Here is an 11963-nt window from a genome sequence, read left to right as displayed (position 1 = left end):
AATTAAAAAACTTACAGAATGTTTTGACGCATTCTTCGGCGTACAGATGTCCTAGTCATCCATCATCCAAGACCCGTCGGAAAAAACTTGATGATTAATTTTTAAAAAAAAAACGATTTAAGGTGGTCGTGGGGACCAATTTGGTTTGAAGGACGTGGGGACCGATGTGGTAGGCTCGGGATTCACGGTGTACTACTTTGAGGGGACCGTTAGTATGTAAAATGTGCATGAAGGGAACAAAGTCTTTTTTAAATATTACAACTTGCATAAAGGGTATCTTGGTCCATTCAAGTCAAAATGGGAGCGTAACTATGTAAAATGGGAGCGATGAATTATAGAATACTAGAAGCAAGAGTGCAATATGGGGTACGACCTGCTTATCAACTATATCGCAGGTTGTCTACATGGACAATGAAATAATCGGATGACTAGGGTACATACAAGTTGACACCAACAGTAAATATAACTCATAGATCTAAATAAATATGGCCTAATGTCCATGTAATAATACTGGTGGCCAGTAAACATCCCATACAGTCTCGCTCTCTGTTAAATGTCCTACGTTGATCGGTGTTAAGTTTTCAAAAGTTAATTCGATCAATATTATGTAAGTGGGGTTGTTGAAATATAATACATAGATATTTTCTCATCATCATATCATATGAATAGTTCCTAAATTTTAAATGGAATGTAAGTAGTTTAAAGAACGGAAAACATGATAAAACTCATTATAATAGTGTCAAAAGTCAATATGATAAATTTATTACTCCGTCTGTCCTTTTATTAGAATCCCATTTCTCTGAGACTCTAATAAAAAGACGAACGGAGTAAAAAAGAGAGAAAATTTAAATTATTAATTAGACTTGAAAAAAGAAAATAAGGTGAGGAGATTGGACTTTAAGAAAAGATAAGGAAACGTCATATTCTTGCCGAATTTGAATTTAGAATGAAAGGTACGGGTTTTACTTGAATTACTTGAGTCGTAAAATCAAAATTGACATCCTGGAATTTATGGTAAATTGTTGCTCAACTTTCCCTCTTTATATCATTGCCCACATGAATAATGTTTATGAATGTAAATTTGAATAGTTGCAGTGCTGTTTCAACGGATAAGATATGGATTAAGTAATGCCCATAATCCTGTACTCCCTCCATTTTAAATGCTTGCACCATTTTTTATTTCTAACTATTAATACTTGCTCTATTTCCTTAATTGAAAAACTTCTACATTATTTAATTAATACTTCCTTTGTCCCTTACAACCAATTTTAAGTCCTAAAATGATTCTCACATTTGTTTTTTCCAAATATCATTAATATCAAATTTTTACCAATATTCCCTCCAATTTGTAATAATATTTGTGCAAATTTAATAAGTTTTCCATGTAAATTTTATTTTTTCATGTACTTTTATTACTTTATCTATCTCTCTATTTTTTTGCATACCCGTAAATTTACATTTCCAATAAACTTTTACTAGTTCTTATTTATGTTTATTAATTCCCGTGAAAATTACCCATAAGAGACTATTATTAAGAGACGAAGAGAGTATAATATTATGGAATATGTATTAACGGTATAATTAGATATCACATTAGTACCATTGAAGTTTACATTTTTCTAGTAATACAAATAAATTATATTTCTAATGATATACAAAGTATGCCATTGAAATTAAAAGTTCCATAGAAAATGACCAAAATACCTTATACTCCCTCCGTGTTTTTTTAAGTGTTACACTTATCAAATCCGGCCGTGTTTTAATAAGTGTTACATTTCTCCTCTTATGGTCCCCACCCAAACCACTATTACTTTTTTTTTTATTATATCTTTCCTCTCACATTCATTAATTTTTAATAAACTATTAACTCCACTATTTTTCTTTTACAATTTTTTTAATACTCCAACTACCCCACTTACCTCTTATTTTATTTAAGTCAATTAAATTGCCTAAAACTATGTGTCGGTCAAAGTATAACACTTAAAAGCCGTCACCTACCTCTCTCCCTCCTCTTATTCATTTTTATCTTACTCTTAATGTTTTAATTAATGGTATTAATATAAGTATTTGTAATTTTGTATTAAATATTCTAGACAATCAAATAACTATTAAGCTTACTTTAAAAGATAGGGTACCCTGTTCCGGAATCGAAACCTGCAGGTTTCGGTTCCCAATCTTTAGGAACCTGTTGAACAGGTTCCGATTTCGGTTCCTATTTTCAGGAACCTGTTGCAACAGGTTCCGATTTCGAGTCCTGAGATTTTTGCAGGATACCCTGCTACGCTCACCCCTAACTAGCACTAAATTAATTAGGTGTAGAACCTAAGGAAAATACTAAAGAAACTAAGTGCATGGGTGTATATAAATATGACTGGATTGTTTCCAAAAAAAAAAAAAATATATGACTGGATTTTTTTTTAAAAAAATGATGCAGTAAAAGAGATCGAGGGAACGTGCACAAATTAAACAAATTTGATCATAGTTTTGAGGGAAGACGTGGTTAACTATATTGTGTATCCTTTTTTTTAAAAAAAAAAAATTACTATCTCTGTTTGTTAACATGCAAGTTAGGAGGGTTGCATGGACTCTTATGTAAAATTCGTTTGTGACTATAAAAAGGAGAGGGAAAGATAAAGATCGAAAAGAATTGAAGAGAGATAGAGATAAATAACAACTTAAAAAGAAAAGAAAACATTTACTGCAATATGAAACGGAGGTAATATAAAATTCTGTGTCTTTTTTAAATGTTATACTTTGACCAAGCGCACATGCGATATATGACTTTGACCATTAATTTATCTAATTAAATGTTATTAAAATTATAAATTCCCGACAAAAAAAAAAAATATTATAGGAAAATTGATATTATGAAAATATACATAATAACGAATCCAAAATTTTTTTATACAATACAATAGTAATATATATTAGTGAAATATCAAGTCAAAACCATTATGTGAATAATGAAAATAAGTCAAAATGAGGGAGTATAATTGAAAACACTTGTTTCATTGTTTGAAAAGAGATTAATGAAGTTTCACTAATATGAACACTGACATATACTTTTTTTATCACAAAATTATGCATGAATCTATATAATACATGTTTGGGCCTAATTCAGATCTCTCTCTTTTTCTTGTCACTCTAAAAAGTACATTTCTGACTTGAGCGTCTGAGCGGTGCGGGTTCTCGTGATCAACCCTCCAAGGTAGCTTACTTTCTCTCTTTCTTTGCGAGCTTACGGACTTTTTGTAGAGGATAACTTTAAGCTACTCAGATTATCCCAAAAATACCCCTTCTATCATTAGGGAACTTATGTTCGGAAACAATACCATGCATTTTTCACGTTTTAATATTTATATACAAGTATATATATGGTGAGGAGTAATTATTTGGAAGCATATAGTTGCGTCAAAGGATTCTTTTAATAACGTTTTGATAGTTAGGAGAGAGTCTCATGCAACTACGTAGGTTATTATAAAAAAAAAAAAAAAAAAAAAAAAAAAAAAAAAAAAAAAAAAAAAAAAAACATTAGCGTGTAAATAAAAACATGGCTATCTTTTATCAAAAAAAAAAAAAAAAAACATGGCTATCAATTTCTCTAGTTTCACTATAAGTTTTGGTAGGAACGTTATTTTTAATTCTATCTATTTACAATGATAAAGAGTTGTATACGGAGTTTCATGGATTCCAATTTTATCCATCCACATGAGACAATAATGCAAGTAGATAGCATTCCAAAATAGCTCTATTATTTTAGATAACTATGCCAAGTAGACTAATTAAGATTTTGAATGCATCTATATCCACCCTTTCCTCGTTACCTAGCTAATTCATTCCCACCTACCATATGGATGGGCTAGCCTAATATATAATTTCCATGATTTTATATATTATTATTACTAGTATCTATATTTACTTCGAATATCTAGACACAATTTACTTGTATATAGTCATCCTTTCACAATATGGTTAACATTTTGCGTCTCAAACTCTCTATCTGTTATATAGTCATGCTTGTAATATGTTATAAGATAGGCCGGTATCCTTATTTCACCTTTAACAATATAACAAATTATTAACAGTTAATCAAATTCATAATGATTATTTTAATGCGTTCTTCCATATATATCTTTTTAACAATGCAATAAAGTCAACTTGTTTCGTTAAAAGGACTCTCAATCACAATTAAATCAAATTTAATTTATTATTTTAGAAGCATCGTGGTACGATGGTAGTGCCAACTCCCACCTTCTAGGAACGTAGGAAGAGTTACAAGCTTGATACTCAGTAGATAACTAGATACCGCAAGATCTTTTTGTAAAGGCTAAACAAAGAAGGTGTTGGACCACACCTTATTTAAAATAATAATTATAAGACCACAGCCAACAATGCAATAAATAAAGCCACTTGATGATTTGATCAAAGAGATGAGAAAAAAGGAGCACAAAAAAAATTACCTATTTAAGCTACTCGTACATGATAATTAATGATTTTAATCCCCACTTCTTATACGAATTGAAAAAGCTTAAGCTTATGGTTGAAATCCAAAATCGATTTTTATACTCTATCGGCCTATCATACCCCTTCACTTAAGAGCCCTCTTTTACCCATCGTGAAATATTCTACTTGAAAGTGAGTAGATTTGAACCTGTGATATTGAGTTACACAGACTCTCATACCATGTTAAAGAACTATATCTCAACTAAAATGTTAAGCTTATGATTAAATCTCAGGATCAGTTTATATACTTTATAAAAAACATTCGATAGATTAAAAGATACGGAGTACTTTTCTTGACAAAAATTACATATCGAGCATAACGGGGCCATCACAATCTATTAACCCTTTCCAAACAATGCAAGAAGAGATCGATCATGCACCGTCACCTCCAATTACTCTAATCCTTAATAAACCTCCAGTCAAATCAAACACTTAGTAAATTATTAGCAATAATACATTTAAAATTATAAACTAACCTTACATTGGTTTACATAGTCATCTATCTTTATTTTATTATTTTATTAAATTGACAACGAGATACACATACAAAGAACCATCCAAAATAAATAAGTTTGAAAAGTCACCCTCTAGTTGGTATCTTAGTAATGTGCATTATTTCTTGTATTTTCCGTGTTTTGACTTCATCTCTCCTTTCAATCCCTATATATATATATAAACCACAACCTACCATTTTTAAACCATCAACAAAAACTCTTCTACTTCAAAAACCTTCAAACCAAAAATAATTATAATACCCAACAAATAAAATAAAAAATAAAAAAAAAGTCAACCAAAAAATTACCCAAAAAAGAAAAAATGGATCACAATGAAGAAATAGATGTTCCACCATTTTTCATTTGTCCAATTTCATTACAAATAATGAAAGATCCAGTAACAGTTTCAACAGGAATTACTTATGATCGTGAAAGTATTGAAAAATGGGTGTTTACTAACAATAATACAACTTGTCCTGTTACTAAACAACCTCTTAATATTGATTCTTGTGATTGTTTTCTTACACCTAATCATACTCTTAGGAGGCTTGCTCAATCTTGGTGTACTCTCAATGCTTCCTATGGTGTTGAACGCTTTCCTACGCCGAAGCCCCCGGTTACGAAAGCACAAGTGTTGAAGCTTATTGATGATGCCTCCAACTCGCCGGCTCACCGCCTTGTTAACAATCTTGACAAGCTCAAGTCTATTGCTTTTGGTAGTAGTGCTAACAAGCGTTGCTTGGAGACTACCCCGGGTGTTGCCGAGTTCTTGGTGCGTCTGATTGTGGTTAGTGAGTCGGATGAAGATAATAAGTATAGTACTTACAATAGTGTGAGCGATGAAGCTTTGAGGATACTATCTCATCTTCAGATATCGGATGAGATGGTGTTAAAGAAAGTGTTGAAAGAGAATGAAGGATTGTTGGTTGATTCATTGGTGAAGATCATGCAAAAGAATAGCTACGAGTCGAGATCGTATGCTATAGGGCTAATGAAGCAGCTTGTACAAGTAGCCGAGCCTACGCAGTTAGTTGCATTTAATCGCGCACATTTTGTAGAAGTAGTCGAGTTGATAAAAGATGATGTCTCCCCTAAGGCTACCAAGGCCGCGCTTAAAGTGTTGGCCTTGGCGTGCCCCTGGGGGAGGAACAGGATTAGGGTTGTCGAGGCAGGGGCGGTCCCAGTAATGATCGAGCTTCTATTGTTGTGTAATGAGAGGAGGAATATTGAAATGGTACTAGCAGTATTGGACCAACTCAGCGGGTGTGCTGAGGGAAGGGCTGAGTTGCTAGGCCATGCCGCGGGTTTAGCTGTGGTGTCGAAGAAAATCCTAAGAGTGTCTCATTTTGCTACGGAGAGGGGGATAAAGATATTGTACGCCATTTCGAAATTTTCGGGGACTCCGAGTGTGGTGCAGGAGATGGTGCAATTAGGGGTGGTGACGAAGTTGTGCTTGGTATTACAAGTTGATTGTGAGGCAAAGACTAAGGAGAAGGCTAGAGAGATCTTGAAGATGCATGCTAAGGCTTGGAAGAACTCTCCTTGTGCTCCTTCTCATGTCTTTGGCTTTGATTAATTAGTTAATTGCATCAAATTGTAGTCCATAATTTCATGTAGTCATTTAATTCATTTTTTGGTGTACATAACAAGATTCATTCACCATTGATTATTTTAACTTAATCTATTAATATAGATTTGATGTAATTTGAGCAATAATTTATTAAATGGATCCAATTCTTCTTTTACACACATCTTGCATTTGTCGAATTTTCTTTTCTCCTTTTGTTTGTTTGTTTGTTTTTTTCAATTAAGAGTCCAAATTTTTTCCCAGTTCTTAAGATTAAGCACTTTTTTAATCAGTGACTCCACTGATTTACTAACTAAATCACTTTGATTTCCTTATATTTGATGTATCTTGTTAAAAAATTAATGAATGATTTAGCCTACAAAAAGTCTTAATTAATTAATCAAATGGAACTAAAATAAAAATAGATATAACACAATTGTTGAAAAAAAAAATTATAGTAACGAGATAAATGGAAAAAAATGATTAATTTAATATAAGATCGATTTGTGTTAATTAATTTTTGCATCTCTAAAAAAATAAATAAATAAATAAATCCCAATGCAACTTTGTTAGATTCTCTTCATGATATGTTTCTACTTAGGTTGTTCAATAAAGAAAAGATGATGAAAGAAAGCTATTGAATTATTAGTTGGTTGTATATTCAACCAAAACTTCTAGAGTAAGATGATGTAATTGATTTTGTATTATTATTGAATTCAATGTATTTTTTATTAAGTGAGAGTGCTTTAAAAATTTGATGACCTTCTCCTTAAAAAGTGAGTTGGCTACTAGGCTGAGTTAAAAAAAACTCGCCAAATGACCAAATGTATCTCTAAGATGCTTTGCATTGTAATTATTATGCAAAATAATGACATGATTTATTGAAGAACTTCAATTGAAAAGTGTCAATTTATTTTCGATGTCTCATGTAAAAAAACTACAACCTAAAAGAGTAACAGGTTTATGATCATCAACTTAATGCATAGTCGAAAATATAATGTTATTTTATAATCCGTATGTTAAATTGTTATTTTTTGCATTCCCAAATATTTTCAAATCGTGACAAAGCATGGGGCTAGATGGAGAATATATAATAATTCAAAATCTTCTGAAATATTCCATTTGACAAAGGAAGTACAATCAAAAGATGGGTGCAAACTGCAAAGTGTAGTCTACATTCATATAGACCTAACTAATGGTGAACATTTATTGCGAAATAAGACCTTAATAATAAGGGAGTTATCCTAGAACCTTCCTCAAATCTCAATATTTTAAGGATTATATTCAAATAAACTGAGTTTTACAGCTTTTCAACATTTCAGATTCAGAAAAATAAATATCATTTTAATAAAATAAAAAACAATATTAAAAAAATGAAGAAGAATATGTCCTCTTCATTTATAAAAGATTGCAATTTATCGTATAGTATAATCTGAGGTTGAGCAAAACGGTCAAACCCACATGTATATTGTGCAAATGTTGACTAAGAATTAGTTTTCAAATATAGAGTAAGTACAAGTGCGCAGCTTTTAACCATATTGTCCATTTATGCAAATATAGTCAATTGTAATGGACCCTGTCAAAAATGTTTGACAAATTAAATGCTTATGGACTTATCGTCTCATTGTATATTCTACACAAAGCATATTTATTGTTTGAATTTTAACTACCCAAGTAGCTGGTTATAATATCAATGTTCTTTGAAATTTTAAAATTCAATCAATATAGTTGTATACAAACCATGTTTATTGTTTTAAAATTAACTACAATTTGATTAAAACATATAGTTCATTAATTGTTACCTACAATTTTTACATATTATCTATGAGATAAAAAAAAAATTTCTAAATTGCATATAACAATTAACGAAAGTAGTATTTGATTTTGCAAGAACATGACTGCTTTAAATTCCATTAGGTGTTTAGTTTGCATTACTTTGAGTGGAATGCTTAAAATTTTTCTCTAGTGTTTGTTTTAAATTTATTTTTTTTATTTTTTTTTATACCCATACCTTAAAACTACAAGATATGACTCATATGAGGCTTATATACTACCTCCGTTTCATAAAATCTGCAACAATTTCCTAAAAACGGAAGCTACACATTATGTGCAACAAAAAAAAAACTTTCCTAATATAGTAAATTTTTTTGCGTGAATTTACCAACCTACCCTTACATAACTTCAATAAACCACCTATTAACTTATTGACCTAAATTAATCAATCCATAATTTAAACCCTAAACCATATTCTCTCTCCTCCTCACAGCCCACATCCACCACCAACATCACCAACTTTTCTCTCTCCTCCTTCTCAACCACCAGTAACACCTTTTCTCTCTCTTCTCTCACAACTAGGGATGACAGTGGATCTGGACCCGACTCGGATATGTGGATCCAGATCCGTTTTCCACGGAAATGAGTCTTCAAATTTTGGACCTGACGGATCTGGCTCGGATCTGGGTCCTTTTGAAAAAAACAAATATGGATCCGGGTCCAACCCCCAGACCCGGACCCAGATCCGTTTACCCGTTTTATAATTTTCCTATTAAAAAAACTAAAATTATTTGTTTCTTTATTAAACATGTTATGATGTTAGTGATGAAGATTAGCCCTTTTAAAAGATGGATTTTTGATGCTCATATCAGATACATTATCGTTGTTTTTTTGCTTGCTCATTTGTAACATCGTACTTTTTCATTGTTTATAATTTTTGTTTCAAAAGACAAGTGTATAAGTTGGTTGCTTTGTATTTTTAGATTAGTTGTATAACTTTAATTTAGGTTACCTCCGGTAAAAGATTTTTTGACCCAAACACTACAATTATTGTAAAAAATTAGGCAAAACATATTGGACCTGTTTTAGACCCGGATCCGGACCCAAACCCGGTGGACCCGTCGGATCTGGATCCGGGTCTTCATTTTTCAGACCCGGCGGATCCGGGTCGGATCTAGATCCAAGCTAGAAAAACGGATCTGGATCCGGGTCCATCCAAACCCGGTCCAGATCCGACCCGTTGTCATCCCTACTCACAACCACCACTCCACCACCACCACTCATATCGATCTAGTAGCCGCGCCACACACTCAATTACACGTGAGATCTAGCTGCCGCCCCTCACATTCAAATTCAGTCGCCGCCCCTTACACTCAAATCCAGTCGCCGACCCTCATACTCCGATCCAGCCACACCTCTTACTCGTGACAGTTGCCGGCGCTTTCTCCTCCCAAAGCCGCCAGCTCCTTTCTTCCCTTGTCAAAGTCTTCGCTCCTCCTTGTGCATAAGTTTTGGTGATTGTGAGTTGGGTGGGGTAGGGTTTTTGGTGGTTATGGTGTGTGGGGGTTTCGGATCTTGGTGGTGATGCATGAAAAGGAGGTTACACGATGGGTTTTTGGTGGTTGTGAGTTGGGTAGGGTAGGTTTTGGGCATGTTTCGGATCTTGTGGTGGTGAGAGGGTGGGGTTTTGGTTCGTTGGTGGGGCTGAGATGGGGTTTTAATTGGTGGTGATGAGGTGGCATTTCAAATTATAGTGGTGGTGAGGTGAGGTTAAGATCTTGGTGGTGGTGGTGGTGAGAGGGCGGTGGGGTCTTAGGATTTTGTTCATGGTGGGGTTTCGGGTGGTGGCGGTGTAAGTGGTGGTGCGAGTTAATTGGGTGAGGTTGGTTTTGGATGGTTATGGAGGGTTTCAGATATGGGTTGTGTTGAGAGTGATTACAGGATGCGGTGTTAGTGGTGGTGTGAGTTGTCCGGACGGTGGTGCGAGTTGTCTGGTGGGTGGGTTGGTGTTAGTGGTGCTGTTGGTGGGTAGTGCGGTGTTAGTGGTGCTGCTGGTGGGTGGTGTAGTGGATTAGTGGTGGCCCTTGATTAATTAATTATCCCCTCCTTTTCTCTCTTACCCTTAATCACATACCCTTCACTTTGTTAACCAAGCATCAAATTTTGTCTTAGGAAACATGCAGCCAAGTTTATTGCACATTTTATGAAACGGAGGTAGTATATATTCTAAGGAATAAGGAAAGGTGAGATGACATACGGCACATACCATGCCTTAATGTTTAAAAAAAAAAAAAAAACTATTCATTTTCGAATAAAAACAATATAGACTAGGTATTCATAAATAAGTTCCAACCTCATACCATCCTAGTTATATTCTTGATTTCAAACGAGATTTCCAACTCATACGAATTTGTAAACCACAGTACAAGTTTAACACTAATAATTCATAACTTTAGTGATAAAATTTATTGACATATAATAAACTAAAATAGCTACTAACAATATTTGACTAACATTAGAAATCAATTATGTAGCTTTATACTACTGTTAGGGAACATAGGGAAACATTCGAACTGTAATATAGTTAATGTTACATGCTTTAGAAGATTCCAACTAGAAACAGATAGATTCTATGCATGGAACTCATTATCCACGAGTTCATGCATGGTCAAATCATTGGGATATAAATATATAATATAATTCATTAGTATAATGAATAAGTTTTCTCTTTAACTTTGGTTTATATCATCATCAAATGAAACTATATATTAGCTTTCTCCTTCTTATAAAACTATATTGAAATCTTATCGCAACCAATCTTACAGACAACTTTAACTAGGATTGTCCAAGCTAGATCATAATAAATGTGGATTTTTATTTGACAATTTCAATTTGTTTTATCCTAATTAATTAAGCTTGTCATAGAGCGAAAGGGGTTTTGAAAACAAAAACCTCCAAGCTCTAATTATATGATATTACTGGTTTGGATGGCTTAATTAGTTTGGAAAGTTATGGGGATGATAAGATATTCAAAACATGGCATCAAGTTCATACTATTCAGATGCTAATTACTACTAAAGCTCTTAATACATCATAATGAAAAATTGAACTCGCCTTCACAAGTTTGAGGGAGCCTTACCATCTACTTGTGTTTTGAAGTGGAGGATATACTTACCTTTCTCTATATTCTCAAGTTTTGACATGTGTAGCTGGACTGACTGACCTGTGAGAGATGTCGATTCAGTAGGATACTTCTCCTTACAAAAAATATGAATAATTATACATATTGTATGATAGCTATTTGAATTAGCTATATATATATATGCATCTTTATGCCATTTCTCTATCCAACTATATAATCTCTTAACACCATATAATAATATATCTATATATATCCATTACACTTTTGATTATTTATCATACACATTATTCATGACAATCAATTAACCTTTCTATACATTTATAATTATATATATATACTGAAACTCTATATATGAATGAAAACCAAACAAAATTCACAAGCTTAATCACATTTAATTTCAACTCACAAGAGATGAGCAATATATAAATATGTGAGCAAAGCCAAGAAAATATTTAATCATCCCAAGCAAACTTAGCCTCTTTTT

The 11963-nt window shown here is 32.9% G+C and overlaps 1 pseudogene; it reads left to right on the top strand.

Moving 5' to 3' along the window:
- Positions 1 to 5189: 5189 nt before the first annotated feature.
- Positions 5190 to 6736, top strand: LOC145568943 (E3 ubiquitin-protein ligase PUB23 pseudogene; annotated as a pseudogene).
- Positions 6737 to 11963: the final 5227 nt, after the last annotated feature.

This window comes from Chenopodium album, chromosome 11 (genome assembly GCF_948465745.1).
Source record: "Chenopodium album chromosome 11, dcCheAlbu1.1, whole genome shotgun sequence".
Lineage (NCBI taxonomy): Eukaryota > Viridiplantae > Streptophyta > Magnoliopsida > Caryophyllales > Amaranthaceae > Chenopodium > Chenopodium album.
This window is presented reverse-complemented; position numbering and strand designations above follow the sequence as displayed.